This window comes from Delphinus delphis, chromosome 4 (assembly GCF_949987515.2).
Source record: "Delphinus delphis chromosome 4, mDelDel1.2, whole genome shotgun sequence".
Classification (NCBI taxonomy): Eukaryota; Metazoa; Chordata; class Mammalia; order Artiodactyla; family Delphinidae; genus Delphinus; species Delphinus delphis.
This window is the reverse complement of record NC_082686.1, coordinates 88,466,008-88,492,263: the sequence shown is the minus strand read 5'-3', so window position 1 is coordinate 88,492,263 and position 26,256 is coordinate 88,466,008.

Sequence of the window (26,256 nt, the reverse complement as noted above, 5' to 3'; positions counted from 1 at the left end):
AAGAAGAAAAGGCTTGTTAATTTGAACTAGATAAAAATAATAGCTTAAAAGGCAAAAGGTATGGAGTTAAAATGTTATAAAGTTTTTCTATCGTTTAGGAAGCAGCAAAGGTAGTTATTTACAGCACACTATATTAAATGAAGGATGAATGTTGTAACCCCCAGAGTAATTTCTATGGGAATACTAAAAGAATATATAAATTAGATGGTGACAGAGTAGAGAAAAAGTGGAATAATAAAAAAATCCCTGTTTAGTTGAAAAAGCAAGAAAGTATTAATAAGCAAAGAAGATATTAGAAAAACAGAAAACAACTAACAACATGGAAGGCTTAAACCCAAATATAACCGTCACTACATTAAATATGATAGAATAAAATTCCAATTAATAAACAAAGATTGTCAGCAGGATAAAAACAAAATACAACCATATGAAGTTATGGAAGCCACAACTGAAATATAGTACACATAGCTTGAAAGTATAATGATGGAAAAAATATACCTTGCAAGAACTAGCCAAAAGGCAGATGGAGTGGCTGTATTAATATTAGACAAACATTTTTTGACACAAAAATATCACCAGAAATAAAGAGATACATTTCACAATAGTAAGTTCAATAGGAAGGTATAACATTCTCTTATGTATATATACCTAAAACATAGTTTCAAAACATATATAACAATAATTGACAGAACCAAAAGGAGTAATATACATTTCCACATTCATATGGGAGTTTTAACACACTCTTTTCTTTAATTATTAGAATAAGAACGTAAAATATAATTAGAACACTATAGAAAATATGAACAAAACTATTAACAAACTTGATCTCAATGGCATGTATAGATCACTACACCCAAGTACAGAATAAACATTCTATTCAAGTGTACATGAAACGTTTGCCAAAATAGACCATATGCTAAGTCATAAAGCATCTCAGCAAATATAAAGGGCTGAGATCATACACAGCACGTTGTGTTCCCTGACCACAGTGGAGATAAACTAGAAATCCATAATTGAAAGATAACTTATGAAAAAAATTAAAAGCAGACCTTGATATCCAGGCACTGGTCTGACACAGCAGGCCTCAGTGTTAGAGCTCCTGGTGCTGCCAGCTAGGCCATGTGGTTCTCTGATTGGAGAAAAACAATCTCACAGAATACCAACATCATACAGGATCACTATGAGACTGTGATGGAGTGAAACAAGGCAATCTACTTCATAATTTTGTCTAAATACAGATTAAAAACAAGGTCAGTGTACAACCAACAAAACACCAACATCCCCCACTTCCAGCTAATATGAGTGATTACTGCTACTTTGTCAAGTACAGCTGCAGCCCCTCTCCAGACTGCCCTGCATATAGATGAGATTTATTGAAATAACCAATCATAAAATTGTTCCCTTTTCTATAGTACTTAATCTAGGATAAACCCTCACTTCCTAAGCCTTCTCCAAAGTTACTCAACCAAACACTAATCCTATAATTGGTCCTTTTTAACACCCTCTTACTAAGATGCCCCATGGTTCCCCATGGTGTAAGTTCTGCCTTGCTGTAGTGAATAATAAGCTCAACTTGTTCAATCACAGATATTTACCTGAGAGTCTGGCTGGGTGGCATTGACAGTTGAAATCCCCAAATCTTTGAAAAATAAGCAGCATAGTTCTTCATAATGCATCATCAACAAAGAAATTACAATGAGTTAAAAAATATTTTTTAATTGGATGATAATAAAAATAATATATCAAAAAGCTTTTGGATTCATTTAAACTGTTCTTAGCATGAAATGTGCAAATGACCAAAACATGTTGTCCTGTTTCTGGTAGGGGATGGGGAAAATTAGCCATTTAAAATATGCCCAGAGTGTTTTCCATAACAAAGGCCAGCCCTCAGAGGAGACTACCAGAGCCTTTTCTGACCTGGAGGAAGGGCAGCTAGTCAACTCCAGCCCCCTTGAGATTTCTTGTTTAAGGTAAAGGGAGGAAAAGTAAAAAGCTTAGAAATGCTATTGAAGTTTACTGCCCAGGGACTCATGCTCACTAAAAAACAGATTTAATTATAAGATTATAGGATGCTTTTATTCTCCAACACCTTACCACCACATCAACAGGGCTTGTTATTAGTGTAATAACAGTGGCTTACAACTGAGAGAGCTGCAAGACACAGACTATTTAAGAAAGAGATCTTAGGGAAACTCAAAGACAACAGAGAAGGGGAAAAATAACCCAATAAGGATGCTAGAGGAAAATAAAGCCTCTAGTATCTACAGCTATAACAAACATTAAACACAGCTTATAACCTAGGCAGATTTGCATAAACCTCTCACTAAATGTCTAATTATCTCAGTTTCTATTACCCAATACATCATGTCCAGCTTTCAATAAAAAACTGAGAGATAATATAAAAGGCAAGAAAAAACACAATCTGGAGAAATAAAGCAAGCATCGGAACCAGAATCAAATATAACACAGGTTTTGGAATTATCAGATAAGGGATTTAAAATAACTATGATTAAGATATTCAGGGCCACAATAGAAAAGTAGACAACATGGAAGAATAGGTGAGTAAATAAGAAGAGAGATGGAAGATCTAAGAAAGAATATAAAGAAAATGCTAGAAATAAAAAAACGAACAAAATGAAGACTACTTTTGATGGGCTCATAAGTAAACTGGACATACACAAGGAAAGAATCAACTTAAAGATATGTCAACAGAATTTCTCAAAGTGAAATGCAAAGAGAAAAAATATAAATTGAAAACAAAGGAATAGAATGTTCAAGAATTGTGGGACAATTACAAAAGGTATAAAATATGCACAATGTGAATACTGGAAGCAGAAGAAAAAGAGAAAAGAGTTGAAGAATTATTTGAATACTAACAATGGAGGTTTTTCCAAATTTTTAAATGGCAGACCCTAAACCACAGGTCCAAAAGCTCAGAGAACATCAAGCAGGATAAATACCAAAAAAACTTACAACTAGGCATATCATATCTAATGAGAAATATTTAAAGAGTTGAAAAAAAACCACTAGTCTAGAATTCAGAAGAGAATGAGAAATAAATAATTTCTCAAACAAACAAAAACTGAGGTCATTTGTTGCCAGTAGACCTGCTTTGCAAGAAATGTTAAAACGGTTCTTCAGAGACAAGGAAACTGATGTCAGAAATATGGATCTAGGACTTCCCTGGTAATGCAGTGGTTGAGGGTCCACCTGCTGATGCAGGGGACACGGGTTCGCGCCCTGGTCCGGGAGGACCCCACATGCTGTGGCACAACTAGGCCCATGCACCATGGCTGTTGAGCCTGTGCTCTGGAGCCCGCAAGCCACAGCTGCTGGGCCCATGTGTCACAACTGCTGAGGCCTGTGCCTAGAGCCCATGCTCCACAACGAGAGAGGCCACCGCAGTGAGAAGCCCATGTGCCGCAGCGAGGAGCGGCCCCTGCTCGCCGCAGCTGGAGAGAGCCCACGTGTAGCAATGAAGACCCAGCGCAGCCAAAAGTAAATAAATAAATAAATAAATTAATTAATTAATTAAAAAAGAAATATGGATCTATTTTTTTAAAAAGGAAAAGTATTACAATAAATGAAAGTAAAATACAATGTTTTATTTTTCTTATTCTTAATTGAACTGATAACTGTGTGTTCAAAGTAATAGTAGCAATAACGTATTAGGTGATTATAGTATATGGTCATATAAGTCATATAAGGGATAGGAAGGAAGAATTGAGACTACTTTGTTATAAGGTACCTGTTCCATCCATGAAACAGTATAGCATTCCATGGAAGTGAACACAGATTGGTTGTGAATGCGTACTGGTAACTCTAAGACACCCACTTAAAAATCAAAAATAAAGCATAAAATGGGAGAGAAAATAGAATCAAATAAAGTGATTAACTAAGAGAAATGCAAATCAAAACTGCAATGAGGTATCACCTCACACCGGTCAGAATGGCCATTATAAAAAATCTACAAACAATAAATGCTGGAGAGGATGTGGAGAAAAGGGAACCCTCTTGCACTCTTGGTGGGAATGTAAATTGATACAGCCACTATGGAAAACAGTATGGAGGTTCCTTAAAAAATTAAAAATAGAACTACCATATGACCCAGCAATCCCACTACTGGGCATATACCCTGAGAAAACCACAATTCAAAAAGAGTCATGTACCACAGTGTTCATTGCAGCATTATTTATAATAGCTAGGACATGGAAGCAACCTAAGTGTCCATTGACAGATGAATGGATAAAGAAGATGTGGCATATATATACAATGGAATATTACTCAGCTATAAAAAGAAATGAAATTGAGTTATTTGTAATGAGTTGGATGGACCTAGAGTCTGTCATACAGAGTGAAGTAAGTCAGAAAGAGAAAAACAAATACCGTACACTAACACATATATATGGCATGTAAAAAACAAAAAAGGTTTGATGAACCTAGGGGTAAGACAGGAATAAAGACACAGACGTAGAGAATGGACTTGAGGACACGGGGAGGGAGAAGGGGAAACTGGGACAAAGTGAGAGAGTAGCATTGACATATATACACTACCAAATATAAAATAGATAGCTAGTGGGAAGCAGCTGAATCGCACGGGGAGATCAGCTTGGTGTTTTGAGACCACCTAGAGGGGTGGGATAGGGAGGGTGGGAGGGAGACGCAAGAGGGAGGAGATATGCAGATATATGTATACATATAGCTGACTCACTTTGTTATACAGCAGAAACTAACACAACATTGTAAAGCAATTATACTCCAATAAAGATGTTAAAAAAAATAAAGTGATTAATTAAAATCAGAGAAGTTAGAAAGATAGTAGATTAAAAAGAGAGAAACAAAGAGCAGTGCAATGAATAGAAAACAGTTACAACATGGTTGATATTAATCCAACTACATCAATCGCTTTAAATGTGAATGGTCTAAATACACCAGTTTAAAAACAGCAACTGCCATAGTGGATAAAAAAAAAAAAAACACCTACAGGTTGTCTGTGAGAAATTCACTTTAATTATAAAAACAAAATAGATTGAAAATAAAGGAATGGAGAAAGATATGCCATGTTAACACGAATTAAAAGAAAGCCAGAATGGCTCCATTAATTTCAGACAAGGCAGAATTCAGAATAAGGACAATTATCAGGGATAAATAGGGGCATTACATAATGGTAAAGGGGTCAACTCTCCAAGAAGGCATAATGATTTTTAATATGTATGTGCCTAAAAACAGAACATCAAAATAAGTGTAGCAAAAACAAACTGCAGATAGAAAGGCAAATCACTCACAGTTGGACACCTGAATACCTATTTATCAATAATTAGTTGATTCATAGGCAGAAAATCAGTAAGAATATAGTTGAACTGAACAGCATCATTAATCAACTACATATAATTGACATTTATTAAAAAAATACATCCAACCACAACAAAATGTAAGTTCATCTCAAAATCAAAGGAAAGATTTACTATGATATGACCACATGCTGGGCCACAAAACACACCTTAACAAATTTAAAAGAGCAGAAAACATACAAAGTGTGCTGTCAGACCACAATGGGTAGAAATCAGTAATGGAGGGCTTCCCTGGTGGCGCAGCTGTTAAGAGTCCGCCTGCCGATGCAGGGCACACGGGTTTGTGCCCCGGTCCGGGAAGATCCCACATGCCACGGAGCGGCTGGACCCGTGAGCCATGGCCGCTGAGCCTGTGCGTCTGGAGCCTGTGCTCCACAACGGGAGAGGCCACAACAGTGAGAGGCCCGCGTACCCACCCCCCCAAAAAAATCAATAGATTCAGCAAAAGCATTTGACAAAATCCAATAACCATTCATGATAAAAACCCTCAGTGAATTAGGAATGGAAAGAAATTTCTTCAGCTTGATAAAAAAAAAAGGTCAAAAGCCTGCAGCATCATACTTAGTGATGAGAAAATAGATCCTTTCTCTCTATGATTAAGAACAAGGCAAGGATATCCCCCTCTCACCACTTTATTCAACACTGAACTGGAAGTTCTAGTAAATTCAGTAAGACAAGAAAATAAAGTAAAAAGTATATATATTGGGAAAGAGGAAATAAAACTGTCTTTGTTTACAGATGACATGATTGTAGAAAATAACAAAGAATTAGCCACAACAAAAGACCCCCTGCTACTAATAAGTGATTATACCAACCTTGCAGGATACAAGATTAAAATACAAAAGTCTGTTACTTTCCTTTACACCTGCAATGAACAACTGGGAAATTAAAAACACTATACCATTTAAATTAGCACCAAAAAAAAGAAACAAATACCTAGGTTACAAACCTATCAAAACATGTACAGAATCTATAACGAGGGAAATTCCAAACTAATGAAAGGAATCAAAGAGGATTTAAATAATTGGAGAGATATTCCATGTTCATGGACTAAATATGAATTCTCCATATGGACACATTGGAGATGTACATACTGATATCAATTCTTCCCAGTCTATAGATTCAATGCAAACTCAATCAAAATTCCAGCAAGTTATTTTGTGGATATGGAAAGTCATATATGGAAAAACCAAAAACCCAGAATACGCAGCATAATACTGAAGAAGAATAGTGTGGGAAGACTGACACTACCTGACTGCAAGACTTACTGCCATGCTATAGTAATCAAGACAGCATGATATTGGGGAAAGAATGGTCAAATAGGTCAATGGAACAGAATTGTGAGCTCAGAAATAGACCCACACAAATACAATCAAGTGATCTTTGACAAAGAAGCAAAGGCAATTCAGTGTAAAAGGATGAACTTTTCAAAAAATGGTGCTGGAAAAATTTGGACATCAATACAAAAAATAAACTCAATAAAGAACCTACAGTTTTCACAAAAATTAACTATAAATGGATTACAGACCTATATGTAAATTTAAAAACTATAAAACTTCTAGAAGATAATATAAGAGGAATGATAGAGACAGCAGGTTTGGTGATGAGTTTTTAGATATAATACCAAAAGCATAATCCATGAAAGAAAATAATGATAATTTGGACTTTATTAAAATTAAAAACATTTTCTCTGTAAAGTACACTGTTATAAGAATAAAAAGAGAAACCACAGATTTGGAGAAAATATTTGTAGAACACATATCTGATAAAGAACTGTTATCTAAAATATCAAAAGAACAGTTAAAACTCAACAACAGGAAAATGAACAACCTGATTAAAAAAACTTGCAAAAGACCTGAACAAACATCTTGCTAAAGAAGATATATGGAGAGCAAATAAGTATATGAAAAGATGCTGTACATTATACATCCTTAAGGAATTACAAAATAAAACAGCAAACAGACACCACTACACAACAATTAGAACAGCCAAAACCCAAAACATTGAAAACACCAACGAAGATGTGGAGCTAAAGGATTTCTATTTATTGCTGGTGGGAATGCAAAAGGGTACAGCCATTTTGGAAGATAGCTTGGCAGTTTATCACAACACTAAATATAGGTTTATCACATGATCCAGCAATCATTCTACTTGATATCTACCCAAATGAGTTAAAAACTTATGTTCACACAAAAACCTGCACACAAAATTTTACAGTAATTTTATTCATAATTGTCAAAACTTGGAAGCAACTAAGATGTCCTTCAACAGGTAAACAAACTATGGTATATCATACAATGGATATTATTCAGAGATAAAAAGGTATGAGCTATGAAGCAACAAAAAGACATGAATCTTAAATACTTTTTGCTAAGTGAAAGAAGACAGTGTGGAAAGGATACATACTGTAGGACTCCAACTATACAACATTCTGGAAAAGGAAAAACTGTAGAGATAATAAGATCAGTAGTTTCCCAGAATCCAGGGAGGAGGTAAAGTGGGGAGGAAATGGAGAGATGAAGTACAGGGGATTTTTAGGGCAGTAAAACTATTCTCTATAATCATTGTAATGGTGGATAAAGTACATTATGCATGAGTCAAAACTCATAGAACTATACAAGAAAAAGAGTGCAAAAAGTACAACAATGCAAAATATGAACTTTAATTCATAAATAAGTATCAATATTGATTCATTAATTGTAATGTGTTGCCATACTAATGCTGGAAGTTAACAATAGGGGAAACTGTGTGTGTGTGTGTGTGTGTGTGTGTGTGTGTGTTTTGGGGGAAGTATACGAGAATACTCTGTACTATCTGCTTAATTTTTATGTCAATCGGCAACTCTTCAATAAAATGTACTAAAAAAATTGGTAGGGAAATATCATTCTATAAATGGAGAGAATTATACCTGAAGTAACATAAACATTAAGATTTTGATTTGGCACATAACATGAAAGGTGAAATTTATTCCTAGAAAAATACTCTATATTTTTCAATGTGGAGAGAATAACAGTCACTATAAAATTTACATAAATAGAATTTAAAGTAAACATGCTACATACTTACTTTACAGAATGGTTTACTTTCAGACGCTATTTAACACAGAGAAATAATAGTTGCTACGTTACCGTGCATTGTTTAATTTTACTACTAAGCTAAAATATAAATGCAGTGAGAATGAACATCAATCCATATAAAACACAGTACTCTTTCAAAGTAAACAGTATTTGCTTTTACTCAGTATTAGCTAATAGTCCAATTCAATCTGGTTATGAAAGAGCATAATGTGGTTAGCAGATTTTCCTACCTACTCCAAGAGCCAGACTAAAGTTCCTCATAGAATTGAATTTGGGTATTAGGTAACAGGAAATGTGGCTGCTGATAACTGAGTTACTTTAAACCCTGAAGCAGTCACTGGGACATTTTGTCCATTAAGTTTACAGATGGCAAAGTAGATATGTTATTCACAGCTGCATTCATGAGGACATGACATTTTTGTCTATATTAATCTCATGGATCGCTTGGCATGACTCATTTAACTTCTCTTTCTATTAATGAAAAGGAAGCTAACTAGCAAAACTTATGATGCCTTTTAAATAGATCCACACACTGTCCCTGTCAACTCTTAAAAGTTTTAGAGAGAAATAGAAATACTCATTTCATTTTACCAAATAATTGGGCCAAACAGAAGTTACATTTTGTGATTTAATTACCCTTCATAATCATAGTAAGGCAGTCAAAGATTAAAATAGTGCAAATATGCCAAAAGAGAGTGTACTTGATGCATGTGTTCCTGACAAGCGTTGTTATCTTCAGTGGCAATAGACAAGATACTAAAAGTTATCATGGAAATTGAATTTCAGGAAAATGCATTGGCTGGAATTATTCAGAATCCCAGGCGGAAAAAAAAAAAACTTCAGAAGAGCTTAATCATTTGTTTTGTTTGAACCCTATAATCATGAGCCAACAGTAAATCAGGAAATCTTCTCAACCATCTGTGTCTGACCTATAAGTTTCAATTGTCACAAATCTGTGTGCTGTGATGAACATCCAAGGTTATAGAACAAAGTCATGATGGGCATATTCAGTGAGGCAATATGAGCTGCATTCCACAAAGACATCTAACCAGAATTGATAGGATGGTTATCAATAGATCAGATAAAGCACAAATAGGGATGCCTGGTATATATGAAACAGCACAAGCATGCAACGCAAGCCTTAAACAAAAGGAGAAGCATTTTATGACCAAGAACTTTGAATAACCCACTGAGAACTTGGAGGATCCTAGAGACTTCAAGGAACCCTGAAGCAAAACTTGAAAACTATTCTGAAAACTGGGAGCTGAGTTCTTACATTTGAGAGCCATGCATGAAAAAAAAATGAATCTTAAACTGTGCATAGACTCGAGCTGAGAGATAAGGTCTGAAGGTCTGTGTCATGCTCAAAGGCATCTTCTCTTTCTATGCAGATTAGGTTGCACTTTAAAGATGTTTAAGCCTCTTAAACAAAAATCACTTGATCTCTAAAAATACTTTTAGATGATGAGCAACTCAGCATAGCCCTACAAGCTCGTTTTTAAAAAATTACATTCATCTATTTACCAGTCTATTTCTGATGTCTGTTGTCACAAACCCGAAAAGTAAAAATCTTCATTGGCTTTTATCTTCAAAATTTGACATATTGGAGGGCAATCCAGGGCAATATTTAAATTTTAAATAGGAGGAGAGTTCACACTCTAATACACAGAGGGAAATAAGTGGTGAAATAACACTTATAGGCTTATAAATGGCAAATGTGTCTGAAGTGGGCAGAGCGTGCTGCTTTCATATCCTGGGAAAGAAATAAAAATGTGACAACAAAAATAGCACGGAGAATGCCTGAAGGGTGGAAGCATTTTGCTGTCCATTAAGCAAGTACCAATTAGGTTCATGGAATCTAAGAGATGAAAGAAGGTATAAAGATGATCTCAGCAGTCATTCTCAACCATCGTGAGAATAATGACTGTGAGAGATAGTTTCCAAAGATGTCTCCTTCTCAAAAAACATGCCTCCTGGAATTTACAACCTTATGTGGTCCTCCCACAAATGGGATGTGGACTATCTAGCCCAGCTGCTTCAGCTGGTGCCACTTTGAGCCCTTCTTGAATACCTGATCCACAAAATCATGAGCAATATAAGATGGTTGCTTTAAGCTAGATTTTGGAAAGGTTTGTTTTTCAGGAAAAAAACAAAAACAAAAACACATCAATGACTTTTCTCAGTTCAAAATATACCTTGCAGACCTACGTGATCCTTGTATTTTTAACACTCATTCACTGAAAATATGCATAATAAAAAGAAAAAATGCTTTTTTAAAAATTCTAGTAATAATAATTGTGACAACTGTAATGGCTAACCTTTGTTTAATATTGTTTATTTGCAAAGTGCTCTTCCAAGAGCTTTCCTTAATTATGCTATTTAATAGTCATAATATACCTATGAAAATGGTATTGCTATTATCATCCCCATTTTATAGATGAGGAAAGTGAGTCACAGAAAGATTAAATAACTTTTCCCAACCGTTACCTAGTAGTGAGGAATTATTATGTATTTAATTTATTACAATAGTAAATATGTATCTTGACACATTGTAGTTCACAGGTGTACAAACATGGTATTTATATACAATGCTCAGTTTATTGATAAATTCACAGTCACTATATCATAGCTCCAGGGTCTCCAGGGAATTTATGGACCACAGTTTGAGATCCATTGTTCTACACCAATTATCTTGACATTTCTTAGATGAGGAAACTGAGAGCCACAGAAGTTATATGAATATCACAGGTTTATACAATTAGTGACCTAGTCAGAGCTACAACTCCTTCCTAGTCATTTCCACATTTCCACATTTATATTAATCCTAGGTGGTCTTTAACTACCTTTTGGGTCTTCAATTCTTTGTGTCTTTCTGTCAGAAATATATTGACTTTAGATCCTATTTGTTAAAAATCCTCTCTTGTGACTTTTTAGTTTTTAAAATTTCACATTTTCATATTTGTATGATTATGAATTATTATGTTTTCTTTTTATTCTAGGTAGTGTAAAAGCCTGAATAAATAACATTACACCTTTAAAAAACACCAAGGTGGGAAAGCGGCGGCAGGGTTGGGGTGGTGGTGTGATGAATTGGGCGATTGGGATTGACATGTATACACTGATGTGTATAAAATGGATAGCTAATAAGAACCTGCTGTATAAAAAATAAAATTAAAAAATTAAAAAAATTAAAAAATTAAAAAAAAATTTCCTGATATGCTCCTTTATTCAGATTGACTTTATCACAAATCAGTGTTTTACTGTTCTATGAGAAACTGACTTAAAAATAAAGCTAAATAGGAAACTGTTCCTATCTAGGTTTCACATCTACTTAATACTGTCTACTGTATTTTTCTGCATCAGCCTTACTCTGTACGCGGTGGGAATTATCAGTGGCCAAGTAAACCAACTCTTTTTCTATTCGCTCATTGCCTTAACCTTTTTTACATTCCAAGGGTGATCAATGCAAATACCTTGCCAAAGTACATTTCTTGTGCATGTTACTGCTAAACATCATTCAATCATTTGAGTGGAAAGCTTTACAGGAGTTCATCTTAGGTGAACCTGAATACTCCCGTTTTTCTTTTAGAGTGGAATGAAGAGTTCCAAACAAGTCATAAAACTGTGAAAGCAATTTCAAGCGTCGATCCTAATTGTTCCCACTGTGACATAGAAAGAAGCACCGGGGTTTCAAAAACATTCCTGTACTCAAGGATATATCAGTAAATATTTATCGAACATTCCTGCAGAAAATATTCTGCAGACTGGGGAGAACTCTGCAGTGGTCTGATGCGTTATTTACAGAGGTCTCAAGGCAGGCTGTTGTTATTCATTCTGAACATGAGTTACCTAACAGTAAATCCAATAGTAGCAAAAAGTAATTTATGGCAGAACTCTCCTATTAATTTATTGTTAGTATTACAACGATTGGGTCCCTATAATCATGCAACCGTAGCTCTGAAAAGACTTTACTTCCCTCATTTTATCTACCAGAGAATATAAACCCGGACACAAAGAAAGTCAGTTTCTGTGACTTTTAATGATTGGCAGGGTGAAGTTTAGACACCAGACCTCTTAATCCCAACTGTGGGTTTATGCTTTTATGTCTAGTACACTGTTGCAAAGAGCAATGGTAATTAGTTCGTGACAGGAAATAATAAACACAAACAAAACCAATTCTTGGATATTTGGGGTTATGCAAAGGTCTTAAAAGTAAAAATAAAGTTTGAATAATAGGTAGTTTCCTAAACCATATTTTATAACATCACAGATTGTGTATTCTGATTAACCACACTGTCCTTTGGTAAAGAACAGTGCTTTCAAGGAATTCCAGCAACACTAATCACAATAATTGCAATGCCTAACGTTTATTCAATGTTGCCTCTGGATCAAAGTCTCTGTGTAAGGTAATAAAAACACTCTACTTTGTCTATGCATCAGACTTCTATGGGGATGACATGAAACAACTCTCTTGAAATACAAAGACAATTATTTATTCATATAAATGAATAACATATAAATGGTGTTAACTGGCAGCCAGAGGGGGTAAGTCCAAGAGGAGTGTACTTGACATTCTAAAGACAGCGACTGTTCTTCAGCCTCTACTCTGGCAGGGCCCATTTGTTGTTTTCTTTTTTTGAATTTTATTTATTTTTTTATTCAGCAGGTTCTTATTAGTTATCTATTTTATACATATTAGTGAATATATGTCAATCCCAATCTCCCAATTCATCCCACCATCACCCCCCGCTCACTTTTCCCCTTTGGTGTCTGTTAGTTGTTTTCTGTAAACTGTATCTAATTCTCACATCATTCTTGTGGTTTAGCTATTATTTATTTTCCTTGTTGATGTGCGAGGAAACTGCATACAAGAGAGATTAGAAACTTGCCTGGTGTCAAATGTTCAGAAAGTGTTGGAGACAAGGAGTGAACTCAAGTCTGAATTTAAAGTCCAAGCTGTTTTCCCATGATGCCAAGCAGCCTCGACCAATCTCAAGCTAAATAGTTAACCTTACTGACTACTTAGCAGGCAGTTTGTCTTTATATTTCTCTACCTTTGAAAAGAAGTCTCCAGATTCAGCTGAAATGAATTGTCCTCCTGTTAATTCCTAGCCTTTATAATGAGAAGAGTAAAAATGTCCAGAAACTATGTCCACGCATATGTGAAAACTTGATTTATGACAAAGCCGACTCAAACAGTGGAGGTTACAATTAGTGTGTTTTTTTAATCAATAAATAAAATTGCGTCAGTTGAATATCTATATAAAAATTATCTGTATCTCACACTGAATCCAAAAATAAACATTAAAAGTGATAGCTATCATAGAAGAACATGGATATCATAGAAGAACAACATTGGAGTAGTAGAGATTTATTGAATAGGACATATAAGTAGTAATCATAATATAAAATTTTAATAAACTGGAATACATTAAAATTTAAATCTTTTTATTAAAAGACAAAATTATGAAATAAATAGGTAAGGCACAGATTTGGAGAAGACATATGCAATGTGTTTAAATAACAAAGCCCTTCTACTCAGAATATATATGATCTATAAAAATTCATAAGTAAAAGACAGCCAAATATAATTCTGGATAGTAGTCTTGGACATCTACTTTATGAATGAGGATATTCAAATGGTCAGTAAGCCTATGAAAAATGCCCAATATAGTAATCAGGGAAATGGAAATTAAAGCTAAAGAAGATACCAATACACACCCTAGCCAAAATAATTTTTTATTTTAAAGTAAAAAAAGAAAGTGTTAGTGAGAATGGATGTGGCATAACTGGAATTCTCATCCAATGCTGTGGAGATCATAAATTGGAAACCATTTGGCTATATCTACCAAAGCTAAATATATACATACTTTATCACCCGTTAATTCCATTTAAAATATATACCCGCAAGAAATGTGGACATTTCTATACAAAATACATGAATGAAAATGTTCATAGCAGCACTAATCATAACTGTCCCAAATAGGAAACAATCCAAATGTAAATCAGCAGTAGAATGGAAAAACAAGTTATGGTCTACTCAAACAACAGAATACTGTACAGAAATGAAAATAGATAAAATTTCCTATGTGCAACTATGTGGATAAATTTCACAAAAATAATGTTGAACAGAAGCCGCCAGACTCAAAGAGTATATACTGTTATGATTATATTTATAAAAGTTTCACAAGCAGGTGCACATAACTGATGGAGTTAGAAGTCAGGATAATGGTTTATCTTGGGGGAGGAAGGGAGGGTGAACCCTTCACAGTAGGAAGGACATAAACAGATTCCGTGGTGCTGCCAGTATTGTATTTTTTTTTTAATTGAAGTATAGGTGATTTACAATGTTGTGTTAGTTTCTGGAGTACAGCAAAGTGAATCAGTTATATATATATATACACACACACACACATATTCTTTCTCATATTATTTTCCATTATGGTTTCTTACAGGTTATTGAATATAGTTCCCTGTGCTGTAGGATCTTATTGTTTATGTATTTTATATACAGTAGTTTGTATCTGGTAATCCCAAACTCCTAGTTTATCCCTCCCCCACCCCTTTTCCCATTTGGGAACCATAAATTTGTTTTCTATATCTGTGAATCTGTTTCTGTTTTGTAAATAAGTTCACTTGTATCATACTTTAGATTCCACATAAGTGATATCATATATTTGTCTTTCTCTTTCTAACTTACTTCACTTAGTGTGATAATCTCTAGGTCCATCCATGTTGTTGCAAAGGGCATTATTTTATTCTTTTTTATGGCTGAGTAGTATTGTACTTCTTGATAAGGGTGATCATAATACAGCCATGTTTGCTTTGAAAAATTCATCAAGCTATATACTTGTGGCATGTACACACACACATGCACGTGTCGTATGTTAATAAAAATGTTTATTAAAAATAGAAGAATCAGACTCCATGTGACCCTAGTGGTAAAAAAAAAAAAAACTACCCAATTTGTTTTGCCTACTTATGTATGGAACTAGTCCATTATGAATTGGATGTCTCACAACACACGTGTTGAAAGTCCTGGTCTATTTTAAGACTTGGAAATTTAAGTTCATACTCTTCTTGGTAAATGTTTCCATTTGTTTCCAAGTAGGGCAGACCAGTCAGACTCACTTAGAATTTTAGGCTTTAATTTATGCTAATAAATGTTGAAATATGTAGTCTGAAGTCTTAAATTTATTGGTAAATAAATTTACCAGACATTAGGTGTTCACAGAGTTTGTTTTCCCACTGTGAATGTTAGGAATAAGTTGATCTGCATATAAATTCTGAATCAGTTAGGATTATTTTTTTAACATCCTGTCAAAGAAACCCACCCACAGTGGCTAAAATAAATAAGCATTATTTTTCTCACATAACAGGAAGTCCAGACAAAGCAAGACTGTCCAGGGCTGCTGCAGAAGCTTCATCTGAAGTTATCAAAGTCCTGTTTTCCTTCTAGCTTTTTACATTACAACTCTTTACATGCTTTCATTCTTATGCTTGAATCCTTAGTATCCAGTCTTCTATCCATGTTCTAGGCAGGAAAAAGAATATAGAATGAAGGAGGATGAAGGGAACTCCTGAATTAGGAAAGTAAAAAGTTTCTCAGAAATTCACCATCTCCTGCCCCAGCCCCAAATGTAAGGCAGTGAAGAAAGGTGTTATATTTTGGGGCTCAGTGCTGTTCCAAACAAAACTAGGTTCTTTTGGTGACGACGAAGGAGTGAGCAGATATTGGGTAGGCAATGAGCAGCATGTATCATAGCCATGTTTTCTTACTCCCCCAAACCAATAGGAATTGCTGACAGTGTCTCTCACGATCTGACATTAGGGTGAAAATCTATTTTTTATTAGTTTCAAAGAGCAATTTGAATATGGAATAATTTGGTTTTACTTTCTCCAGAAAACCTGACTCAGACCCTTTTTCAGATGTAATTTTTTGGAGAGTGGTATATTTTAAATGCTAATGATAGCATTATAGCAATTCTGTTTGCCTGTGACATTTCAAAGGGAACATTTTTTCCAAGTAAACATTAATGGATCATTTACATACACAGCAACCAAATAACTACACTGGTCCATTTAAAGCAGTTTTTCCCAACCTATAATAAATTGCTATTTTAAATTAAAGTTTAAGTTTAATAAAATCTAAGGGCATTTTTGTAAAATGTGCTGAGTTGGTAAAAGATAAGTTAATAATTCAAGAGTATATTAAGATTTTTTCTACCTCTGCTAAAATAGTTTTAGTTAGTAATCTAAAAAGAAAAAGTATTTGTGTTTTCATACGTTTTCAGGGAATAAGCTAGCATCACCGTTTATATGTAACTTGCATACCCATATCATACCCTAGGGAACCTATTTAAAAGTTTTGATGATTTACAAAGATGATTAATGAAATGATTAATAAAGCTTGGGTTGTGTATGGGGAAGAGAAAGAGTTTTGTGAGACCAAACTGTCCTCTCAGAACTAAAACAAAGAAATATCTATGTTTTGGAAAAGGTATAATTTCATGCTTCACAAATGCATTTTCAAAGAAAATAGCTCTCCTTAGTTTAGGAAGAATTTCTTTTAGAATAATTGCTTATACAGCAATTAAAAACTGGATGTGTGAGGTACTGGGTCAAAGACCTCGATCCACTTGAATTAGGAAACTTTCCAAGAGAGTTAAAGATCCACACAATATGTCCACATCCCTCATGGCTGTGCTCTGGTCCAGAATCCTGATTTGTATCCTTATTTCCCTAAGGCTGAAGCTCACCTAATTATCTAGGCTTTCCCTCCTGCCTCCTCTCCAGACCTTGGATCCACTTGCTAAGTTCCTGAGTAAATCTGGCAAATATCCTAACAACCCTCATGCCACCAACCAACCACCTAAGTCAAAGAAGTAGGAGTACTTTTCCTAAATGAACATTAGTGTCACATGGCAACAGGGCTACAACTCAGTGAGCTTGCAGGAGACTCGCCCACTATATACCTGCTTCAGAACAACGAGACTTTTGCCAAACCTACCTGACAGGATCTTCTTATCTTCTCTCATAGCATCCACTTTTTTCCTTCACACAATTATCAAAATTTGGATTCTGTACTTAGTGCGTGTCTCTCTCGTAGACTTAGGTCCCTTTATCATGCATGGAGCATTCTCCCTTTGGACCAGTCCAGCCTCATGGGCTGTGACAAGTGCAGTTATACAGGGCCCTGTTCTCCGGAGTGCCCCACACTGGCTTTAAAGCTGTGTGGCAAACCTATTGAAATTTTGAATAATTCTATCTTTGAACCTGAATTTTGTAAATGAGGTCTGATAGGGCAATGGGGCATGAACGTGAGCAGGAACATACCCCAGGTAGCAGACATGCAGGATCAGGCCCAGGGCATCGCGGGCAGCGCCAAGCGCTGAGCAGTGGCATGGCTGCCCAGCACATATGCACTTGTCTAGGGGCAGTGCATATGCGCTGGGAACAGAGGGGTCAAGAGTGACGATAGTGGCAGTGGCCACAGAAGCAGAGGCAGTGCAGCAGTAACAGCCATAGGCCAGAGGAAGGGCTCTGCATGGGAGCAGCCCTGGGACTCACAGTGGGAGGCTGGCCCCAAAGCCTGTCTCTGCAGCACCTGTACCAATATTAACTGCAGACTGCGCAGCGCCAGGAACAGCAGATGCCTGGGCAGTAAACTCTGTCAGTAAATTATTACAGAATAACAACAGGTACATGGACACGTGTGTGTCAATTACTCAGGAAGTAAATAACTCAGGGAATTATTAGAACTCTTCAAAGAGTTTAGAATCTCTGGCTTTGAAAACAGCTACAACATTGCAAAGCAAATTTCCACAAGCTTAGAAATATAAATTCAGTGTGATTGTTGTATTTGAAAGAAAAGAACTCTATTGTTATACAAGGCTTTGAATGAACTAATTTTAACATGGAAGATAATTTTATAATTAAGTGCTCCTTATAACTGAAGATACAATAGAATATGGAAACAGGTGTTTTGAATTCTATACAAATCATGAAGCCACTTTTGATTTCTTGCATAGACAGTTATAAGAAATGTCAGAGGAAACTTTAAAGTGCCATTGTATAAATTTATATTTAAAATTAAGTTAGGATTATATATAAAAGTGATTTTTATGAAGAATTAAATCTCTTTAGAAAAATTGCTCCAAAAGAATTATTAGTTCTATATGTAGTAAAATTTACATTTCAAAATAACTTACAAATTTATCCTAAAGTTGTCACAATCTATAAAATATGTTGCATCAGAAGAATCTTTGCAAAATTAAAAAATTACTAAAAATTATTTATAATCTTGCATTTGACAAGAGCACTGACACAGTTTTCAATTATGTCATTTGAAAACAAAATTATTAAAAATAAATAAAGCTTTAAGACAGCAAAAAAAAAAAAAAATTACAGGAATCTTTAAAAGGAAATAGGTACCTACTTAAGAAAGTTGTTTTTATACCATTTTAGGAAGTCTCTTTCACCATTTAGGAAGTTTCATCATTTTAGGAAGTCTACATACATACGATTGAATTCCATGTAAACTAAAGCTAACAGGCAGATAATTTGGGCACATTTAAATCTGTTGTTGAGTGCAGAATGTCTACTGAACAACATTTAACCAAATGCAGCCACAAGGCACTTAGCCTTAAAATTGTATTTGTTTATGTGTATAATCTATAGCAGAAAAATTTTTCTGAATTCAGAAAATACTTCTCTCCAATAGGTCAGAATTACTGAGGGGTTTTGATAATTTTAAATTTATTTTTGCATTTATGTGGTTATATTGTCAAGACTAGGAGTGGCTTTATCTTATGTTCCTTCCAAGATGTGGCATTCTCTGGGACCACATTCTGCATATGGTAGGTATCCAATAAATATTACTAGTATGCATGCAGGAATAATATAAAATTTTCATAATTACTTTTGAAAAAAAAGTATATATTTTGATGGCTTTACAAAAGAATTTGCAGAAAAGTAAGACAGAAAAATCTTATGATAAATTAAGATAACCCATTTTAAAAGTCTTATTTCTTTATTAATTTTTATTGGAGTATAATTGCTTTACAATGTTGTGTTCGCTTCTACTGTGCAGCAAAATGAATCAGCCATACATATACATATAATCCCTCCATTTAGGACACTACAGTGCATTAAGTAGATTCCCTGTGCTATACAGTACAATTCCCATCAGTTGTCTATTTTATGCATAGTATCAACAGTATATTATATATGTGTCAGTCCCAATCTCCCAGTTCCTCCCACCCCACCCCTTTCCCCCTTGGTTTCCATACTTTTGCTCTCTACATCTGTGTCTCTATTTCTTCTTGGCAGTTAAGGTCATCTGTACCATACTTCTAGGTTCCACATATATGCAATAATATACGATATTTGTTTTTCTCCTTCTGACTTACTTCACTCTGTATGACACATGTATGACACATCCATGCACGTCTCTAGAAATGACCCAATTTCATTCCTTTTTATGGCTGAGTAATATTCCATTGTATATGTGTACCACAACTTCTTTATCCATTCCTCTGTTGATGGACATTTAGGTTGCTTCTGTATTTATAGTATTATATAAAATTATAAAATAAAATATATTTTGATATTTATATGCTAATGCTGTTATTCATGCATCACTATTACCCCCTTATGTTACATAAGTAACAACATATTTTAAAGGTAAAAGCTTTGTATTCTAGTATCTCTAATGGCACTGTTTTCCTGCTTTTTGAACAAGGGGCCCACATTTTCATTTTGCTCTGAGTCCTGCAAATCCTGTAGCCAAGGCTGCTTTGAACACTATGATTTCAGGTCTGTATGCTTTCTCCTCTTCCACACCTCCACTCTCACAGCCCTGGGAGCTGCCTATCCCTCTTCCCTCCTAAACTTGCACCTTCATGATTCACTCCTGCCTTCTTGCCTGCCAGCCATTTGAGTCACAGCATGTTATTCTGGCTATAATGGCATATTTGCAATCATTTTGAACACTTACCCTTTGCTAAATCCTTTACATATCATACCTAACTAGTCGCCGCAATCACTCTGCAGGGTAGGTATCTTAGCTTAATTTTATATTCAGGGAAGTAAAGGCTTAAAGTGATTAAATATTTTCTAATGTCACACATCTCATTGGAGTTTGAAACCTACCAGTAACATGACAGAAACATTAGATTCCAATTTCTTTGTTTTTTGTATAAGGCATGACTGTAGTGGCTCATAAATAGTGATCTGTTCCTTCCAGGGTCCTCCTTCTCTGCTTTACTGAGTTCCTTTTCTAAGGCTTTCCTTGTCCTTTTAATGTCTTCCATACCTCCAGATGCTCTTGTCCTAATCACTGAGATCCTACCAGGTCCATCTGAAATATCTTTCCCACACTTTCCATTGAATAAATACCTTGTTATTTTCCAAGATGTGCTCAAATATGCACCTACTTGAAATGGAAACCCTCCTACACTGTTGGTGGGAGTGTAAATTGGTACAGCCACTATGGAGAACAGTATGGAGGTTCTTTAAAAACTAAAAATAGAATTACCAATGGTACAGCAATCCCTGAGCATATATCCAGAAAACATAAAAACTCTAATTCAAAAAGATACATGCACCACAATGCTCATAGCAGCCCTATTTACAATAGCCAAGACATGGAAGCAACTTAAATATCCATTGACAGATGAATGGATAAAGAAGATGTGGTATATATATACAATGGAATACTACTCAGCCATAAAAAAGAATGAAATAATGCCACTTGCAGCAACATGGATGGACCTAGAAATTATCATACTAAGTAAAGTTAGTCATACAGAGAAAGACAAATATCATAAGATATTTATATGTGGAATATAAAAAAATGATACAAATGAATTTATTTACAAACAGAAATAGATTCACAGACAGAGAAAACAAACTAATGGTTACCAAATAGGAAGGGGGGGCAGATAAATTAGGAATTTGGTATTAACAGATACACACTACTATATATAAAATAAATACATAACAAAGACCTACTGTATAGCACAGGGAACTATACTCAATGTCTTGTAATAACCTATAATGGAAAGGAATATAAAAAAGAATATTTATATAGATATATATGTGTGTGTGTATGTACATATATATATATATATGTATATATAAAACGGATCAGTTTTCTGTACACCCAAAACATTGTAAATCAACTATACCTCAATTAAAAAACATGCACCTCCTTTATGAAGTCTTGCCTGACCTCCTCTCTCTCACATCATAAAATTGACCACACCCTTCCTAGCTCCAGTGTTCACCATGCATTGTTCTTTCACAGATTGTATAACACCAGTCGGTTTAAACAGAGACACAGTAATCTCTAGCATAGGATGATGAGTCTCTCACAGATAACAACTATCTTAGTTTGCCTTCATATTCCCAGCACTTAGCCCAGTTCAATGAATAAATGATGAACAAATGAACCAGTAATAAAAGGGAGAAATATCCCCCCTTATACTGGTGCATTATTGCTACTCTTACTGTATTAATTTAGTAGATACCATTTTTTAGTCCAATTCTGAGTGCTCTTTATATAACAGTCCATTTATACCTGAAAACAATGCCATGTTCATGATGTTGTTATTTCCTTCAGCACCAGGGAAAACTGAAAGTTGGAGAGATGAAGTAAATTGTCCGCTTTTATGCAGCTACTTCAAGAGAGAGCTGTAATTTGAACTCAGATACTTCTAACTCCAAAGGCTGTGCTCTTCAAAAATATGTTTATTTCCTGTACTCTTCATTTATTAAAGCACTTGTCCCATGTAATATAGCCCTCATATTTAAGTCACTATATAATTCAGCTTTTCTGTCTTAGAAAATCAGCTGAGGTTCAATGGGGCTAAAACACAGTACATGTGTCTCCTTCCTGTGTCAAATTAGAAATCACCTCTCCCATCTAATTACTAAGTACTTGCCCTGGATCCAAGTTTGCACGTTTTTTTCTTTGGCTCTCTGTACATAGTCATGGAATCTTAGCATATAAGGAAAGGGGAGGAAAGCCAGCATCCTCCTTAAAAGGCCCATTCAGATTCTCCCCAGCAGACAGCATCCGGGCACACTCAGAGACCTCTGAATTCTCAGTAGTTTCACAGATTCCCTGCTCCCCCTGCTTCCTTCCCTACATTCTGTATTCTCTCTGGAGCAGGTACAGCAGACAGAAAATAGCTGAAAAGGCCTGTTTAATTTTAATTTTGGATACATAATAGCTGACTTTCAGAAAATCTACAATTTATTTGTGGTTGAATAAGAGATATAGAAAGAAGAGAGAAGGAGAGATACAGAGAGAGTCCAGGCTCTCTCTACCATGAGAATTCAAATTTGTAATTGACATGACCTCTTTAGCTAGTTTCTCATGAAATCTTTCACTATGACATTTGATTTGGTAATAAATCTCTTTTTTAATACTGAATTGGTTAAGTAGTATATTTAAGGAAGCTTCTCAAAGGACAAATCATCTACAATTCTCTTAATGTTTATGAGATACTAATAAGGGGTAAATTTGCAATTAAGGCTGTATTTTATATGAATTTAAATACAAGACTAATATTTATATGTAGTGAGAGCAATTCCTCCTTTCGAATGATAATTCATTTTTTTCACTGAACAGCTGAGCCTCTGTAGCACCCTACATCATTTGTCAGATTTAACAACCCAGAGTAAATAGCTCTCTGAAAAGTAACTACAGGTCCATCTTGTTGATCCCAATTTGTCAAACGTTGCAATGAAGAAAGTGCTAACCCTTCAGGAAGGGTGTGAGGAGATTTGTAATTTACCCGAAACTCTAGACCAAAACTCAGAAATAGATTTTCTATCTTGCATCTATATAGTTTCTCTTGACAGAAGAGTAGGATTTGTTATATTATTTGTCACAATTGAACTTTCCAAGTCTTCCGCCTGTCTAATATTATTTTTCAATGAGGATATGTTGAGAGGAATATTTTTAAACTGTTTGTGCCTTTTTTCTGAGGCATCAAAGGCACAGAAAGAGTAAAATATATTACACTAAACCATAAACTTAGTTTATAGCAAACGCAAGATTAGTGTTCATAAATGATTGGCAACCCACTTTGCTTTATACCAAATAATGGAAACAAGAATGATTGAAGGGCTTCCCGGTTGGCTCAGTGGTTGAGAGTCCGCCTGCCGATTCAGGGGACACGGGTTCGTGCCCCGGTCTGGGAGGATCCCATGTGCCACGGAGCGGCTGGGCCCGTGAGCCATGGCCGCTGAGCCTGCGCGTCCGGAGCCTGTGCTCTGCAACGGGAGAGGCCACAACAGTGAGAGGCCCGCGCACCGCAAAAAAAAAAAAAAAAAAAAATGTTATCTAGCTATTATTTGGCATTATGTAGACATTATCTCTGACCACTGTATCTTCAATTTTTGTGTGTGTGTGTGTGTGTGTTTTTGCGGTGCGCGGGCCTCTCACTGTTGTGGCCTCTCCTGTTGCAGAGCACAGGCTCCGGACGCGCAGGCTCAGCGGCCATGGCTCACGGGCCCAGCCGCTCCGCGGCACATGGGATCCTCCCAGACTGGGGCACGAACCCGTGTCCCCTGAATCGGCAGGCGGACTCTCAACCACTGAGCCAACCGGGAAGCCCTAGATAACACTTTTAAAACTTAGTCAAGATTTGGATGTTTTTATATGTTTGCAAATAAGAAACAACTCTTAGTAAGCTTATTTGACTTGTTTATTTTCTAATTTCAGTTATCTGAAATTAAGGTCTTTCTTGGTTTACTAGTTATTACTTCCTGCTAATAAGAAAATGTGATTTACTAAGTATATATGAATTCTATCTGTCATTCAAAGTCTCCCAGTAGTGACCAGTTATTGTCTCTCTGATACCCTCATATATTTCCCCAGCAAAGCCAAGAAAATCACTTAAGGTTCAGTAGATTATTTTTCACAACAGAACTATAAACAGAATATAGCATTGGTAAGTTTCTATAGACAACAAGCCAAGCTTGCCTTTATTATATAGACTTGCTATTATACACATGTTGACAGGATCAGGATTGAAAGTAGGGCAATATTGAACAGAGAAACTAATATTTATCTTAAGTTGGACATAATAGTGTTTGTAAAATACAGAAACTGCAGCTGAATTAATAGGAAGTAAAATTGCTATTTAGGGATCTATTTCATGTATATATATATATATATATATATATGATGAATACTGTTCCTATTTGTGTATGAACTTCATATATATATATCATGGGTACAGTTAGATTCTGTATCACCACCAACCCCTTCTCAGTAGAATCAATAAAACCCCAGGGGCTCAAGGACTGTTTTCTTCACTCAATCTTTTACCAAAAAATTTAAAGGCATTTCGTGGGCTAGGCACAAAGACAATGGGGATCATAAAAATGGAGACAGCAAAATTCACATAGAAAAGGCACACATATAATATAATCTAGTAGAAGAAAGAAAGTAGGGCCACAATACAAGGCAAAAACTGGAAGAAAAGAACAATTAAAGTGTTGTAGATATTTAGGTGAGTGAGAGGACTTCTGTTGGATGATAGTGGTGGATCAAAAATAGAACATGAAAACAATAGAGTTTTAAAACAATTGATGTGATGAATATAAAAAAGTAGTTGGATTAAATGTTTAAAAATTATCAGAACACATTTAAAATCAGGACAGCTTGAATTTATAATTAGTGAACTTATGACTATCTAAAATAATATTCAGAAGCCTAGGACTATAGTTAAAAGTACTGTATTGTATACTTGAAATTTGGTAGGGTAGATCTCAGATGTTCTCACAACAAAAAATGGTATCGTAGAAACTATGTGGGGGGATGGATATGTTAAGTAACTTGATTGTGATAATTATTTCACAATGTAAACATTTTACATCAAAACATCACATTGGACCACAGCTAGCCGGGAGGGAGTCCGGGAAAAAGTCTGTAGCTGCCGAAGAGGCAAGAGACTTTTTCTTCCCTCTTTATTTCCTGGTGCGCAAGGAGAAGGGATTAAGAGCGCTGCTTAAAGGAGCTCCAGAGACGGGCGCGAGCTGCGGCTAAAAGCGCTGACCCCAGAGACAGGCATGAGACGCTAAGGCTGCTGCTGCCGCCACCAAGAAGCCTGTGTCTGAGCACAGGGCACTATCCACAACTCCCCTCCCGGGAGCCCATGCAGCCCGCCACTGCCAGGGTCCAGGGATCCAGGGACAACTTCCCCAGGAGAACGCACGACGTGCCCCAGGCAGGTGCAACGTCACGACGGCCTCTGCCGCCGCAGGCTTGCCCCGCACTCCGTACCCCTCCCTCCCCCACGGCCTGAGTGAGCCAGAGCCCCCGAATCAGCGGCTCCTTTGACCCCGTCCTGTCTGAGCGAAGAACAGACGCCCTCCAGCGACCTACACGCAGAGGCGGGGCCAAATCTAAAGCTGAACCCGGGGAGCTGTGCGAACAAAGAAGAAAAAGGGAAATCTCTCGCAGCAGCCACAATCTCTCCCAGATTGTGGATTAAATCTCCACAGTCAACTTGATGTACCCTGCATCTGTGGAATACCTGAATAGACAACGAATCATCCCAAATTGAGGAGGTGGATTTTGAGAGCAAGATTTATGATTTTTTTCCCTTTTTCCTCTTTTTGTGTGTGTGTATGCTTCTGTGTGAGATTTTGTCAGTATAGCTTTGCTTTCACCATTTATCCTACGGTTCTATCCCTCCGTTTATTTATTTTACTTTAAAAAAAATTTTTATCTTAATAATTATTTTTTATTTTAATAACTTTATTTTATTTTACCTTACTTTATTTTATTTTCTTTTATCCTCTTTCTT